Source organism: Pan paniscus, chromosome 5 (assembly GCF_029289425.2).
Source record: "Pan paniscus chromosome 5, NHGRI_mPanPan1-v2.0_pri, whole genome shotgun sequence".
NCBI lineage: Eukaryota > Metazoa > Chordata > Mammalia > Primates > Hominidae > Pan > Pan paniscus.
Window position 1 is genome coordinate 188,870,936 of NC_073254.2, and position 17,196 is coordinate 188,888,131.

The 17,196-nt window shown below is 47.4% G+C and overlaps 1 protein-coding gene across 2 annotated transcripts in view; it reads left to right on the top strand.

Moving 5' to 3' along the window:
- The window catches only part of SMOC2 (SPARC related modular calcium binding 2), a 236,946-nt gene that overhangs the window by 190,930 nt on the left and 28,820 nt on the right, over positions 1 to 17,196 (top strand). The gene's annotated exons all lie outside the window — the stretch shown is intronic.

A 17,196-nucleotide genomic window follows, 5' to 3' on the forward strand; every position in this document is an offset into this window, starting at 1 on the left:
CCTTTTCCTGATGTAATCAACTTACTTGAAATGTATAATCCCCTTATTTCCAGAGGAGAATAGTATTAGTCCCAGTGTCAGATTTCTGATTTTAAAAACGTCTCCTAAGGAACACACATTATCTGCCATGAAGTGCTACTTTTTGGAGCAGTCTTTGATATGCTCTTTAAAAATGTATTTGAAGTCCATGTTTTATTTACAATTTTGTTCTGTTAAGTAGTAACCCGCTTGTACTAGTTTGTTTTCATGCTGCTATGAAGAAATACCCAAGATGGGGTAATTTATAAAGTTAAGAGGCTTAACTGATTCACAGTTCCACATGGCTGGGGAGGCCTCAGGAAACTTACAATCATGGCAGAAGGGAAAGCAAACATGTCCTTCTTCACATGGCAGCAGGAGAGAGAAGGGGAAGTGCCAGATGTTTATAAAACCATCAGATCTCACACGGACTCACTTGCTATCTGGAGAACAGCATGGGGGAAACCACCCCCATGGTCCAGTCACCTCCACCTGGTCCTACCTTTGACATGTGTAGATTATGGGGATTACAATTCAAGGTGAGATCTGGGTGGGGACACAGAGCCAAACCATATCACCACTCATTGCGTTACACAGGGGTAAAATTGTTTATTCAAAGGCAGCAGAATAGCATTGTTGTCTTTGGAATTTCTCTAATGGATTAATCTTTTTTTTTTTTTTCTTGAGATGGAGTCTCGCTCTGTGGCCCAGGCCGGAGTGCAGTGGCATGATCTCGGCTCACTGCAAGCTCCGCCGCCCGGGTTCACGCCATTCTTCTGCCTCAGCCTCCTGAGTAGCTGGGACTACAGGCGCCTGCCACCATGCCTGGCAAATTTTTTTGTATTTTTAGTAGAGACGGGGTTTCACCATGTTAGCCAGGATGGTCTCAATCTCCTGACCTCATGATCCACCCGCCTCGGCCTCCCAAAGTGCTGGGATTACAGGTGTGAGCCATTGCGGCCAGCCTCTAGTGGATAAATCTTTTTGAAGCAAAGAATGGAACAAAATGAATCTTCTTCCACCATGTGGCTGCACAGGAGTATCAGAGCCTATTCTGGCTTGGGAGGCTGCTGGATTCATGAATTGTTCATTGTTCAATTAAACTCCTTTACATTAAAAAAAAAAAAAAGACAAGGATAGTCCTGTGCCTCTCCTGGTGCCCGGCAAGTCTCCCCTTTGTTCTCGCCATGGCATGTTGTGTGTTGACATTACTCTTTATTGTTTAGAGCCCTGGCTTTTCTTGCACGTACCATTTCCTGACAGGCAGCCCTAGAGTCCATGTGTGCTTGGTTTCTTCCTGACCACTTAACTAACTCAGCAGAGGTGAGACTGTTGCCGTGTCAAGAGAGTGACAAGAGCAGGGCTGCCTGTCTTGTCTTCCCACTGCTATTTCCAAGCCCTTTCCACCCTGAGATGCCATTTCTCTAATCCACACTTCCACAGAGAGCCTCCTTCACAGGGGGGAAGCTGAGGTACAAAATGCTTTACTGCAAAAGTAGATGCCTTTTGTGCCTGGTGCCTGGCGTCCATAGAAGGGACAAGGTACAGGACGTGCAAGGCCACTCTCGGAGACCGACACCATGCCCACATTTCTCCATGGAGAGGACAATCTGTAGAAAGCCGGATGCACTCGGGCTGAGTGTGGGATTGAACTTCCGAGCAGTCAGCCTTAGTGCACACTGGGAAGGGCATGCAGTGGTGTCTTTTCTGGAAGCCTCTCTGGGTAGAGGAGTTTCTGACCTCCGTAGCTCGTCCATCTGGACAGTGAGTTAGCTCTGCTGCTACATAAATTTAAGTAAGTGAGATGATCTGTTTAATTCTCTTCGTGCTCTATTGTCCAGGGTATTTCTATAGAAATGCTCTAAATATAGGAAGCCCAAGAAGTTAGTAGAGATTGAGTCAGCAAACCAAGGTCAACATGCAATACTCTAAAAGGACAGAGCAGGCTGGAGGGCTGCGGGGATTCCAGTCAGGCCCACTAAGGCATTTGGACCATGTCCTGCAAGGGTTTTGGCTGAGACATGGATAATTAATTTTTTTTTTTTTTTTTTTTTTGAGATGGAGTCTTGCTCTGTGACCCAGGCTGGAGTTCAGTGACATGATCTTTGCTCACTGCAACCTTCCCGGGTTCAAGCAATTCTCCCGCCTCAGCCTCCGAGTAACTAGGACTACACACCACCCCACCTGGCTTGCTTATTTATTTATTTATTTATTTATTTATTTATTTATTAGTAGAAACAGGGTTTCACCATGTTGGCTAGGCTGGTCTTGAACTCCTGACCTCAAGTGATCCACCCACCTTGGCCTCCCAAAGTGCTGGGATTACAGGCGTGAGCCACCACACCTGGCCAATAATAATTTTTTTTATTTTTAATGAATCTGGGTGCAGTGGCTCATGCCTGTAATCCCAGCAACTCAGGAAGGTGAGATGCTGGGTGGAAGGATTGCTTGAGCCAGGGAGTTCCTATCTAGTCTGGACAACATAGAGACCCCCTATCCCCCCAAAAAAATCACTTTGACAGCCTCCGGGACAGTGATTCAGAGATGCACAAGACTGGGGCAGCCAGAGTGGCTGATGCATGCTGAGGCCTGGGCTGTCGGTGCAGTGGCTGTGGGGATGACAGAGGAAGGGAGGAGGGAGAGAGGCGCGCTCACCTGCTGGAGGTCACAGAGCCGGGCGGCTGGGTGGGGCATCGCCACAGAGGAGGCTCCTGCAGCTCAGGGGCGCTTACCCGAGTGGCTGCACAGACGCACAGAAGCCCCTGACTTCCCACAGGGCTGTTCTTAGGACCAAATGGAGACAGTAGCAGGGTCAACAACCAGCACCACAACATTCAAAATGGCAAATATTTACTGAGAACTTAGACAGTGTCAGCCTAGGTGCTTTCCCTATATGAGTTCATTTACGACTCATGACAGTGCTGTGAGGAAGTGTTATTGATTTGTTCATAGATTAGTGGATTGATATTAAAGACACCACCCTCTGCAACTTAGTTTCACTCAGTGCTGTGGTGACCTATCCAACCCACGTGGAAGCTAATCTGAGCTGCATGTGAACACGCACATATTTAGACGAAGCTCGCTAGAGAAACATTGTGTACAATAAAGCACTCGTTGAAAGGCAGGCTTATGTGTGGAGTACCTTCTGCAATCTATTATTGAAGGAACTAGAAGAGAATTGTTATGAAGTTGTCCTCTCATGTAATGGAGCACAAAGACACACAGACACAGATGACAACAATACAAATTCACACACAGACAGACACATGCACACACACACTGACATACAGAAACACAGATACACATAGACACAGATGTGCACAGACACACAGAGACACAGACACAGACACCAGTACAAATTCACACACAGACACAGACGCACACACACACTGACATACAGAAACACACACATAGATACACATAGATACAGATGTACATGGACACACAGACACAGACACACAGACACAATACAGATTCACACACACTCACAGACACATGCACACAGACACACATTGACATACAGAAACACACAGACACAGGCACACTGACACACACACATTCACAGAAACACACACACACACACAGATACATAAACACACATATGTACACAGACACACAGATCCCCACACACAGACACACAGAGATAGACACAGACACACAAACACATGCACTCACACAGACACACACACCACCACCACCACCAGCACCATCTGGGTCAGATTGGAATGGGGCTCAAATTCCCAAAATGAACAGAGTGATGTGGACCCCGCCCCTGCCCCCTGGACGCTGTGAAGCGCTGCCCCCACCCTTCCTCCCAGGGGCTCCTGCTTCGCGTTTGCTCCCCAAGGTCACGAGATGCCTGGCGCTCCAGCAGTAGAAAAGCACTAGGGCTGGTGGGGCGCGTGGGTCGTCCTCACCATGAAGACCCGCATCAGCTCAGGCACTGGAGATGCAGCTTAGGATGCTGCCCCTCGGGAAGAAACACTGGATCGCAGCGCTGCAGAGTCCCCTTCCTGGAGCCTGCTGGGGTTTCAGGCCCAAGGCAGACAGCAGCTTCGATGTGGGAACGCTGGAGCAGGTTGCGAGCAGAGAGCACTGGGTCCAGCTCCTCGCTGTGCCGGAGAGGCCCGGAGAGGTTCAGGACTCGCCCAGTGTGGCCTGAAGGTCAGCTCAAATGCCCCGCGTGGCGTTCTTGGGATTCGAGTTTCTTTTTATCGTAGCATTTGCTTTTGGTGGTTTTCTTTCTCACTTGTTCTTTCTTTATTAAAACTAAATAGCATAGGCTCAAATCCAGGGAGCAAACACCTAGGCCTCCGTCTTCTGCCACGTTTTGTGCACTCGCTCTCAGAAAGCCTAATTTTTCTTTACGATTCTTCGAGGGCGTATACATAGCCAAGCCAAGTGCCTGTGTCCGTGTGAGCCCTGGGCCCCAGGAGCAAATGAAAGCAAATGTGCCTGTCCACACCCAGACCTGCTTCTTCCCTTTGCAAGGGCAGGGCAGCCACTCCAGCTCCACCGCTGAGCCAGGAAGGCCGGCCTGTGGGCCCAGAGAAAACAAACAGACCAGCTCTGGGCTTTCTCAGCCTAGAGGCGAGGGGCCTCGGAGGAGGAAGCGAATTCCGTGGTTACGCGTTTAATTGCCTGGCAGGAGCCTTGTTGGACCCAGGAGTGAAGGTCTTGACCTGGCTCCCCTATTCTGCAGTGAGCAAGGCGATGGTTAAGACGAGAGCTGCCTTTCTAAGAAAGCTAAGAGGCCAGCACCTGTTTCCTCAGTCACTGGAGAAATTATTCAAGTAGCCCCAACGTGAAGCAGAGGTCTTGCCACATGAAGGAGGCAAGTTCCTTACACTGCTTAGGAAAAGACAGTCTACATTGTGGAGGAATTCATTCTTTTTACTTTTAGGTTATGCGGGACAGACCTGTCTCACTCCTCGCACAGACTCAAGTCTGCGCCCCCGTTTCTGCTCCCTGTGCAGAAGCAAAGTCTTCACCACTGTGGCTTGGGGTGTGAGGAAAGAAGGTGGAAAAATCTGAATTCTGTTGCCAGCGTCTGTTTTTCCTCGTCAGGAATAATTGACGATGTGTGCGAGATTTCTGCAGGCACAGCTCAGATTACTTGAGGTCGTCCAGAGAAGGGGAGACAGCTGCATGTTTCTCTACGTTTTATGAAGAAATCAGAATCCATGCAGTTAACAGGAACACCTGGCCGTGGCGATTCTGCAGACAGGCCTGAGGCACTGGGGTTCCGCCGCGACACTCCACATTCTGCTGCAGCCTGCGTCTCCTCTGCATCACTGTGGGCCACAAAAGGCAATGGGCTCTACTCTCTGATTATCACCCAAAGGAAGGGCTATAGGTCACTCTAAAGCCAAACATCATTTAGGAAAAGTGCGTGGCAACTTAACGCGTTCTGTTACCTAGGCCTGTGTTTAACGGCCTGTGTATCTTGGAGAGTGCGCCAGGAAGTGGCATCACTCAGATTCCAGGGGTCTTTACCAGAATTTTAGGTAACGGCTGAAGGAGATGTTGGGCTACACCTGCTTGAATTGTTTGTAGGCTGAAAACGTGGTGATAGAGACCCGGGGCCCTGACAGCCCAGTTCTCTTTTGCCTGGGTTGGCCTGGGTTGGCCTGGACCTGCTGGGAGAGTCATTCTTCTACCTGCTGTGTTTGTTTATAGGCGTCTTAGTTTATGTGATTCTCAAGACAAGGAGCTTCTCATTTAACCAGCTTCAGAGAAGAGACACACTCCAGGCCCCATAGCCTTGGAGGAGCTAGATATTTGTAAAAATCTAGCCCAAGAAAAATATGTATAGAAAATTACCATGAAACACACCCCCAGCTCCTGATAGGCCAGCATGTTGACTTTGGGTTAGCCGTGAGCTGAGTGTATTATAGACACCCATTTCTCCTCTAGTAAGACTGATTCTGCTGACTGCAGGGTTATGCCAAAGGCTGACAATTGAAGCACCTTATAAAAATTGCCCTTTGGAAAGTGTGATATTGTTTGTTGAGATTTAGGTGCGTGCACTGTTAGCTGTTATGTTAGAGGCACAGGGAAGATTTCTCTCGTTTTAATATCAGGAATTGGTATTTTATCTCCTGATTGCTTGCTCCATGCTGAGCTTTTAATTTTTATTAGATTTCCCTCTTCTTTTTGTCTGTATTACTCTCTGTGGGCAGGATGTCAGGAAGAAAAATGATGTGTTCCTTAATGAGAAAACAACTGAAAACTACAAAATCCAGTGACTCTGGTAGTTGCTCAATGTGATCCAATTCAAACAAGAAATCAATTATAAACTTCCATTCAATGGAGTGATATATTGCTTTGTCACTGGTAGATTCAAAATGGCCTTTAGCTCTGAGCCTGTGGTCCTCATCTCAGGGACAGGCAGCAAGAACTCAGTATACAGTAGGAGCCACTGTGCCCTGAGATGTGGTTGTAATCAGCCTGCACAGGGGTGGACTGTACTGCACAGCTGTGAGGGCACGTGCAAGGGATCCTTTCAAACTGTGCCTCCACTGGAAACTGAAAATTGTCAGAATTCAAATGGAGTCACTTCTGCCAAGCCCAGCTAAGCGGAGGAGAAAAGCCCACAGGAGGGGCCCTCACACACACCAGTGGGGAAAACCACAGCCTCGCACAAAGGCACTGCAGGCTCCCACGGAGAAGCCTTCTGTATGGACATCAGCCAGTGACTGCCTGTTGAACCCTGGACTAACGCCACTCTTGCCATCCATCCTTGTCAAGGAGGCGTGTTTCACAACCGCCTTCCTCACCCCACAAGCCCTTGCCTTCCTTGGCCTCCCTGGGCGTGCCTGTGGCCCCCTAGGTTTGCCATGGCTCACGGATTCTGGGGTTGCACTTCTTTGTTGATTCCCGGATAAACACACTTTGGAGAGCCTCACTTTCTGTTGATATTTTAGCTTGACAAAACAAAGGGCCTCGTCGAGACATACACTTTCTTGAAAACAAAACAGTAACATCCCGTTGTCCTCTGTGTGGCTACCTCCCAAATAAAAACCGAGGGCTGGAGAACATCGTGCTGCCATAAATTAATATCACCTGAAAAAATATAAGTAAACACTGAGCTTTAAGTGAAACACTTCGTTCCAAAGTGGAACTGGATTTCTGTTTGCTGTTACAGTGATGGTTTGTGACAGTCTGTTTAAAAGACTGTGGGCCAGGTCTCCGGACACTCTGTAGTAGATACTAAACACAGCTTCCACATTAGGAAACGGGAGTATGTAATTTGGAGAAATAGTCTAAATTGGAAAATGCGAAACTAGCAGCATGTATCCAACATAAATTATACTTTTATTTGACCAATTCCTTCTCCTAAGTCCCCACGTCTCACTCTTGTCTGCCTATTCAACATGGATTCTGGAGGACCTGCTGCAAGATTACTAAACTGTGCATGGTACGGTAGGTGGGACTGTGCTGAAGGCACTACCTGCTCTCCGTAGATGCCTGCCTCTGAAGGCCTTTCCTTCAGTCCCTGCCTTTGAGCGTGGTGCCCCGCCGGAGAATGACCTTTAACCAGGCCATTCACTGCTGCAGAGACCACTCTTCTCGGAACACACAGTTTCCAACCTTGGGCCGGTCACGGAAGCGTGGGTGGAGGGCAGTCCGGTCCCTGAGAGGGAAGGGCAGGGGGCCCGGGACATGGGCTGCGCAGGGGTTCCACCCTCCGCGTTGGCTGGCGGGCAGGCGAGGGGGACTCACGGCCTCTTTTCAGCTCTCTCTTCTCTGGGGAAAACTTGCCCTTGACAGCCCTGCTTGCTGCCTCGAGCTCCGAGAGGAGGCTTCGCAGTCGCTGGAGCAGCTGTGCTCCTGCCTTTGCTGTTCCTGGAGTTTTGTGCACACAATGTGTGACACCACTGGTTCTCCAGAAGGAGCCACCACACTGTTGTTCCCTCACTGAAGCTGCAAGCTGCAAGCCTTGGCTTCAGGGTCTCCGACAGGTCCTCGTCGCCAGTTTAGGTTTAGAGACCTAAACTGGCCCCCCTGGGCATAGCCGTCTCTTATGGTCGAGATTGCAGAGATGAAATAGACTCCAGTCTCCTATAGCGCTCCCAGGCTTATTAGGAAGAGGAAATTCCCACCTAATAAATTTTGGTCAGACGGTTTGCTCTCAAAATGCTGTCTCCTGATAAGATGTTATCAATGACAATGGTGCCCAGAACTTCATTAGCAAAAATTTCGCCCCAGTCCTGTGGTCCTCTGATCTCGCCCTGCCTCCACTTGCCTTGTGATATTCTATTACCCTGTTAAGTACTTGATGTCTGTCACCCACACCTATTCGCACACTCCCTCCCCTTTTGAAAATCCCTAATAAAAACTTGCTGGTTTTTGTGGCTTGTGGGGCATCACGGATCCTACCAATGTGTGATGTCTCCCCCGGACGCCCAGCTTTAAATTTTCTCTCTTTTGTACTCTGTCCCTTTATTTCTCAAGCCGGCCGATGCTTAGGAAAAATAGAAACGAACCTACGTGAATTTCGGGGCAGATTCCCCGATACTGTCCCACAAAAGTCAGGCCTTGGAGCATCAGAGATGACCCCTCAAAGCATTTGGCAGTGTGCTGGGTTTGAAGTAGGTACACACTGGGTGCAAGAAACTTAGAGGACAGGAAAGGTTCGGCTCTGCAGGACTAAGCAATGAGTGTTCCAGAGAAAATGGGCTTTGAACTAATTTATTAACAATGAGAAAGATGTGAGTAGGTGGAGAATAGATGATGTTCCTAGGAGGGTAACATGGGCTGCGCTGCAGACATGAAAACTTAAGGATTGGCAACTAATAAAACTAAGAGTACGTGCTTGGGAAAAGCTTTTCTTGAAGGAATGCAGACATTGGTTTGGTGAGCTTGTTTCTGGTTGGTTGTGTTTTCGTATTTCCTCCTCGTCTTGAAGGAATGCAGACATTGGTTTGGTGCACGTGTTTCTGGTTGGTTGTATTTTCATATTTCCTCCTCATGTTACATGTTTTCTAAGGAGGATGGAGTTTCCCATTACAGCCTTTGATTATGTGTCCAGGTGAGAAGGTGCATGAGGTCTTTCTTCAGGAATTCTCCCTGAAGAGCAGAGTGAAGGGTTCATTTCCTGCACACAGCGGCTGAAAGCTCAGCCTTCCAGACCAGGCTCATGATGATGATGATCTGGAGGAGGACAGGGCTGCTCAACCAGGGATCCGAGCAGACCCTGCATTCCACATGCAATTCCTAAAGATCCAGGCCTATCACAGTCATCACACGTGAGCTCCGTTCCCCTCACTCAGCATTTCCAGACCTGATGCTTTGTGAATATAAAATTGCATAATAGTTCCCAAATCTTACAAACATCTTCATCTGAAATTTTTTCAGTGACAGGAGGTTTTTGGTCACCTGGTTGATTAATGGTTGGTTGAGTTGGTTAATATTTAATGGCCTAACTCAGGAACATCAGAAGTGACATTCATATTAACCATCCATCTCAACGGCCGGGGCTTCCTTAATTAGATCACTTTGGCCATACACAATCATAGAACAAGTCATCAGAACATAGTTGTGCCAAGAATCAACAACTTTGCTATCTTTGACAAATTTTTGTGAGATAATTGCCTTTAAAAGTACAAAACCAGAAACCATGTATGAAAATAATCACTTTCCCGTTATCAAAGGAAGTGCTTTCACTCTGGAGAGTTGATGAAATTATCTAAGCATCTGTTTTTTACTGAATAGTTTCAAATCAGTGATTACCTGATTGTTGAAAACACTGCACCTCCAGTACATACACAACCCAGGTGCATGACTTTGGCTTCGTTGTATTTCATATTGTAGGTGTTGGCTCAATGTTGCAGCCACCATAATTTTGAGCTATGATTTTTTGAAATTTTGCTATCCAGCCTATTATAAGCTATCCTTGTGTTTATGCGATTTCTGTTTGATATACAGATGGTTAATGTCCTTCTTCATCCACGACATTGTAACTGGTTTTGGACAAGGAGCAGGCTAAGGACAGAATTCTGTGGCTCGTCCTCAGAAGCTCCCAGAGACTGTCATCAGCCCATCCTTTTGATGCCTTTTCCCTAAAGCTATTGAACCAGATGCGAATTCGCTGACCTCTATTCAGAGATGGGGCTCCTGGGGAAGCCTTGTGGGTCCCACCCATTCCTCTCAGGTCTGCAGGTGCAGAGCGGCTTCCCCCTTCCCCAGGGGTCCTTGGATCAGCTCCCAGAAGCCCCAGCTGTCTCTCCAGCTTCAAGCCACAGGAGTTCACTCTCTGTCAAGTGTTGATGAGAAACCAGGTAAACCCAATCTGCACTGCTGTTTGAGGACGTAGGGCTGAGATGACTTCATTTTCCTCCTCTGTGTCTCCTGCCAGGAATGAGTAAGGAGGTGGATACTCTGCAAAATAAACTTTGGAAAATTTGCTGTATTCAGATAATCATTTGAACCCTGAGGAATGTATACATGTGGAATGTTTTGCTATTTGAAAGCTTCAGAAACTGTATCAGACATGCCCCACCTCCCAGAGGTCCTGATCTGCATTTCCCCATTTCTTAATTTCAGTGGACAAATCCCCAGAGCTCTATAGATGGTCCAAGATATGCGGGAGGGGAGCCCAGATGAGGGCAGGGACAAGTAAGTGCTCCCTACACATGGCTCGCTGCACACCGGCTTTGCCACATGGACTCCAGAGCTGCAAGGAAATAGGCCCTTGGCTCTCATGCACAAAGATTTGAACTATTGTAAAGAAAGAGGAAAATAAAATATGAAAAACTCAATAATTTAAGAATTACCCCAAACAAAAAAAAATACAGAAGCTGTCACAATACAATGCTTGGCCACTTGTCATTGAGGCAGAAGAAGAAGTGAGTCCTCCTTGCAGGAGACACAGAAGGGCCAAGGGCATGGGAAAAAATAACAGAGGTCAAGGTGTGAAAGCAGGAGGGTGTTCTTGGAGCAGAGACACTGTCATTTTGGGTTTAAGTTGAGTTTTTGTACAGAGAGAGTATGTGGTTATGGCAAGGTGCTATGGTTTGGCTGTGTCCCCACCCAAATCTCATCTTGAATTGTAGTTCCCATAATCCCCATGTGTCGTGAGAGGGACCTGGTGGGAGATAATTTAATCATGGGGGTGGTTACCCCTACACTGCTCTTCTCATGATAGTGAGTAAGTTCTCAAGAGATCTGGTGGTTTTATAAGGGGATATTCCCCCTTCACTTTGAACTTCTTCTTCCTGATGCCATGTGAAGAAGGACATGTTTGCTTCCCCATCTGCCATGATTGTAAGTTTCCTGAGGTTTTCCTAGACATGGGGAACCGTGAGTCCATTCAACCTCTTTCCTTTATAAATTGCCCAGTCTTGGGGATGTCTTTATTTAGCAGCGTGAGAACGGACTAATACACACAGGCTTTGCAGTCTGGCTAGGGGATTTCTAGAGCCTGTAGTCTATCATTGAACTGGCTACTTCACGGCTGAGCCTCTGTTTACTCATTAGGAAAAAAGAATGATACTAAGTCCTGAGATTGTTGGGTTATTGTGAGATTTGGATGAGACCGTATCTGTAACTTTGCATGGCACAGGACTTATTGCATGAGATAATTGTGCATCAAGGGTTGGCTGTAATTAAAATGAGCATATTTATAACCTTTTTATGGGGATATTCTCCCCAGGTGGTCAATAGATTTAAGAGTGGGTCATAGGTCTCAGGATCCTACCACTTCATGCCCAATTCGAGTCTGTAATGAACACCGCAAACAGCCCTCACTGAAGAGAACATTGTTTCAGAATATTAAAAGTTCATCGTCCTGAGAGAGAAGTCCAGCAATTGAGATGGGAGCTAAAACTTTTGCAGAGTGCAGCTGGTTTTCCAAGGGCTAGGCTACAAGACCAAAACTTGGCAGACATCTGAGCAACATAATTATTTTGGAGAGTTTCCTATAGGAGAAGCTGTGTTATTTAAATGTTTTCCAGTTACAGAAATGGGCCATTGTAGACACTGTTTCTCTGTGTGAATACAGGGACAGCAAACATTTGGGAGCTCTCAGCCTGATTTCTGATTTCGTTTGACTCTAAAAAATGTGTGTGGCTTTTAGTCACTTTCTAAGCATTATTTCAACATGACTTTATTGTGGTTTCATAAAATGGGCTATATAATATTTGGCTCAAGGGATACATTACTTGCAGAGGCCAGTTTTCAGATGCTCATTTAAACAATGAGTTAGCAGCCTGCCTGTCTTCAAGGATGCTTAAGTGACTCCTGATGCCACAGGATGTAGAACACAGCCTTGCTGAAAGGGTCAATAAACAGATCCCCAGGAAGAGCCTTCTCACGCCTCGTGAGCATTTCACGAGTTCTCTCTTATTTCAAACTTCAGAGCTATTTTATGGGGTTGGTCAAAATCTATCAAGAGTTTTATTACACTCTAACTGTGGTTCCTACTCTAGGTGATAAATAATTTAAAAGGCAGGATAAAGGGTGTTCACCAGACGTACGCCGGACATCGAGCAGTTTATCATCTAGCTGTGGAGGTTTAACATGTACTAAGCTGGTGCTAATGCAGAATCCCAAGAGGAAATAAAGAGCACAGGGAAAAAATAAACCCTCAGATCATTCCATTCTGTGGGGGCAGCTCTTTCAGGGGTCCCGTGGCCCCGCGCGGGGCCACTGAAGCCTCCCTGCCAGCATTTTTATTTCATGTCTATTTTAGTCAGCCTTTTATGTTTAAGAAACACTTTATTTTTGGAGGAAAGTATTTTTTAGGTTCATCTGTCTAAAGGTCGCTTTGAAAGCATAAATCTTGCTGAGTCAAAAGTTTACTGGGGCTGGGCACGGTGGCTCATGCCTGTAATCCCAGCATTTTGGGAGGCCGAGGTGGGTAGATCACTTGAGGCCAAGAGTTTGAGACTAGCCTGGTCAACACGGTGAAACCCCGTCTCTACTAAAAATACAAAAATTAGCCGGGCGTGGTGGCGGGTGCCTGTAATCCCAGCTACTTGGGAGGCTGAGGCATGAGAACTGCTTGAACCTGGGAGGCAGAGCTTGCAGTTTGCTGAGATCGCACCACTGCACTCCAGCCTGGGCAATAGAGCAAGACTCTGTCTCAAAAAAAAAAAAGTTTACTGGTTTAACAAACAGTTTTCTTGGTGAGACTTCTACAGGACTCTCACTTCAAATCATTCCAGGAAGCTTATAAAAATAAACATTTTGCTCACTAATTAATTTATATCCTCCTAATTTGAAAGCAATTTTACATAAAATTGAAATCTGGCAATGAAGGAGGAATAGCATGTCTGTTGTGTGACTGATGAGGACAGCCCCCAGCCTGTGAGAAGCGTCTGCACTCAGAGCTGCTGTCTCCTGCAAAGACTTCTGCCGTAAAAGCTTTCAACCCAGTATGTGATTCAGTGGTTCTAATGCAGGTGTCCTCATTCCTGGGAGTCATTTATCAGCTGCATTCGGTTAAGGATGAGTGGCATGGTGCTCGGCACAGGTGGTCACAGCAGCTCATCACGCCAGCACAGTGCACTAAGAACAACATAGACAGACTCTAATGTCTCAGAGCCTGTTTCTTAGGATGGGTCTTCCCATCAGGAGCCATATAGTACAAAGTGAACAGTTGCAATCAGCCTTCTCCTAAATGTATGCACTTTATTTCCTGATAATATGTGTTGGTTGTAGATGCCAGTGTTGAGGTCAGTGACATGATTAGCTGATCACATGCTTAATAATGTTGTTTTGGATAGGCTTCTGTATTTAAACATGTACCAGACAGTAGAGCTAGAAACCTCTGTAGTTATTTCAGGCACACAGGGACTCCCCACGAAGGAGTACACACTCACAACATTGTTGGAAGGACAGAAAGTGATAGCGGTCAAAGCTGCTGCTGGGCTACTGCAGACGAAGGTATCTCTCTGTCACTGTGATCCTGAGATCAGGAATTGGCTCACCCTGCTGTGACTGCTGCCTGAGAACTGCTTGCTGCTCACCCTAAAGAGAGCTGGTGGCCGAGGCTGGTGTTGCAGCTGCCCCTGAGGGCACACATGCCTGGCCCTGGCCATCAGTGGGGAATATGCCTCCTGCCTCCCTCCTCCCGCCTCCCTCCTCCCACCTCTCTCCTCCCACCTCCCTCCTGCCCGCATCCCTCCTCCCTCCTCCCCCCTCCCCACCTCCCTCTTCCCTCCTCCCTCCTCCCCCCTCCCCCTCCCCACCTCCCTCTTCCCTCCTCTTTCCTCCCTCCTCCCTCCTGCTTTCCTCCCTCCTCCCGCCTCCCTCACTCATTCCAAGTCCTCTCTGTGCATCCACTCAAGTCAACTCAATCCAGACGTAGATGCGAGGGACACGAGGAAATGGAGTTTATTTATTTTTTCACTTTTTTGTTCTTTCTAACTGAGGTAGTTGGACCAGAGGGTCTAACACCGAGTAATTTGAAAGCCAGCATGTTGGGAATAAAAACAATAGCATATTAACCATGCCTTAAAAAGAAAGTGTGAATGAAAACCATGGAGTGTGAAGCTGGGTGTGGTCCATTAATAAACCCAGATGACGCCTGTGTGCCAGGGTGGCCGCGGCCTTCTTGGGAGCAGGACTGTGTTCGTGGGGAAGGTCGTCACTGTTTCTGCAGTTTCCTGGACCTGGAAGTGAGTTGTGGCGTCCACAGGACAGCTGAAGTCCTGCATGCTCATCACCTTATTGCGGTGACAGCAGCAAGGAGGTTGTTTCATGTAATGGAATACGCTTTTCTACTCCTTGCGTCTTCTTACCCAATTCTATCACAATACTTTTAAGAAACAAATGCTGCCCAGTTTTGTGGGTGTCGACTTGCTAGAGGATCCTGGAGAAACATACAGCTGAGCTGCCGAATGTTTGCGTTTTCCTTTGCGAGGAACATTTCTGTTGCCGGCCTCCACCAGGCTTGTAACATTTCATAGAGTCCACTGATTCATCTAATTCCTAAGTTACGTATAATTTGTGAAAGACCATGACATTTGCCTCCATTTAAAAACTGCTTCTTCCAAACAAAACTGCAAAACCAGTGCCTGAGAGCCTGAGAGGAGAGAAGGATTCCTGTCTGTTTGTGCTGCTTGCAATTCAGGAGCAGCCTCTTCCTCCCCTTCCCTACGGGGAAGGGGAAGCTGGGCCTACGGAGGCCTCAGGTGTCAATGTGTTTCCCAGGGCGTGCTGGATGCTGAGCTGGAGCTGGATGCTGAGCTGGAGCTGGATGCTGAGCGGGAGCCAGGCGTGCCCCTGCCCCGCCCCTGCCCCACCCTGCACCGCCCAGGGAAGGATTCCCTCTCCCTGCACATCTGCGCACTCCCTGGCCAGTCCCTGCTCTGCCCCTGCCCCACCCTGCCCTGCCCCTGCCCTGACCTGCCCAGGAAGCATTTCCTCTCCCTGCACATCCACACACTCCCTGGCCAGTCCCTGCCCTGGCACAGTTCATGGGACACCGTTCAGCTGATCGGGCCACAGACTTTAGTCCCCAGATAAATAATGCTCTCTTTAAATAATAATGTTGTTATTATTATTATTATGTACAAAAATAGAAAGTGTAAAGACAGACTCTTTTGACTTTGGTTTTCACCACTAAGAACCTACTTCACACCACGAGAACCTGAGTCAACTCCATTTTGTTAGGTTGGGAACATAACTTTAAGAGCGAGTGTCATGAAGTTAGACACTAAGCAAACATGTCTTCCTTCATGTTTCTTGTGACGGGGTAGGAAAGCAGCCCTGCTTTACTGTTATCTTTAGTTCTACTTGGTGGGAGGTGGGTTTTAGCCGCAGAGCTGCTGGAAGCGGGGTCTGGAGGGAATGCTTTCAGCGAGAGGGTGGGCAGAGCACACACAGCTCCCGCTCAGAGAGGAGCTCAGCTGGGGAGGAGGAGGCTGGGAAGGCCCATCAGGAGGGACAGCCGGAATTCCCGCAGAGTGGAGTCTTGCTCCCAGCCCTTCCTAACTGAAAAGACTGCGAAGGTGCCCCGGGCTGGGGGCCTGGGGTGGGCGGCTGACAGGTGTAGGGCCTGGAAATCCAGTGGAGTCTCCAGCACAGGAGCAACTGTGGAATCAGAAGCGCTGTGCTCCTGCTCCTCGTTCCATTTGAGATTCAAGCCAGGAAAAGAATTCATAGTTAGACAGAGGGCTGAGCTGACGTAAGGAAGAAACAAATGCACTTTTAAAAGGAGAAAATCTCCAGCGCCCAGCTGCTCTGTCCGTAGTGCATGAGCCCTGAGAGGAGAAAATGATTCCTGCCTGTTTGTGTCATATGCATTTATTGTGTGTAGACCTGGCTTCGTTACAAATCTAGATGGAAAAAAACAAATTTAAAACAAACAGACCATAGGATTCCACAGGCTTGGTTCCGACATCCTAGCAATGTTTCAGAGGCTGAAATTGTCAGCACTGAGCGTCCTTTGTTCAGATGCAGCCATACTCTGGCGTCTCATTCATTGAATCGTCATTGGAGCCCCCCGTTTTGGCTCTGGGTGGCATGTGTAGATGTAAAGAAAATCCTTGCTTAAAGTTACTTCCAAAATGTAGCCAGACCTTCTGTTTCTGTAGGACCCGACCTTCTGTTGCTCAGATTCTGCCAAGACTACTACTGCAAACTTGTTTTCATTCCATAGTTTACGAAAAAGAAAAATCAATGAGGCAAATGCTTTTTAAAAAGTTTTAATTGAAATATGACCGTTGTACATGTTTTTGAGGCATGTGCTATTTTGATACCTGAGTAGGATAGGGTATCTGGGGTAACCGTCAACTCCAATATTTGTCTTTCCGTTGTGTTGGGAACATTCCAGATCTTTTGTAGCTGTTTTGAAATATACAATAAATTATTTTTAACTATAATTTTTCTATTGTACTTTTGAATATTAGAACTTATTCCTTTTATCTAACCGTAGCTTAAGTCAATCTTTTCATTGAACATGAGGAACTGTTCTTAAATGAAGACATTCTGGCAAATACTCGGAATGCGTTCGATTCCATCATCAGGTGGACCAGAGTCCACCAGGCAGGTACCTGGGATGTCAGCATAGGAAAGCGTTTCTCAGACTCGCTGCTACTTGCATCCGTCATTTCAGAACAAACTCAATCATAAGATTACAGAGACTGCAGAATGGCCCAGTTGCCGGTCCTGTTTGAATCCCTGGTGTGACCCCGGGATGCTAGAACGGGGCCAGCCGCAGCCTCCTGA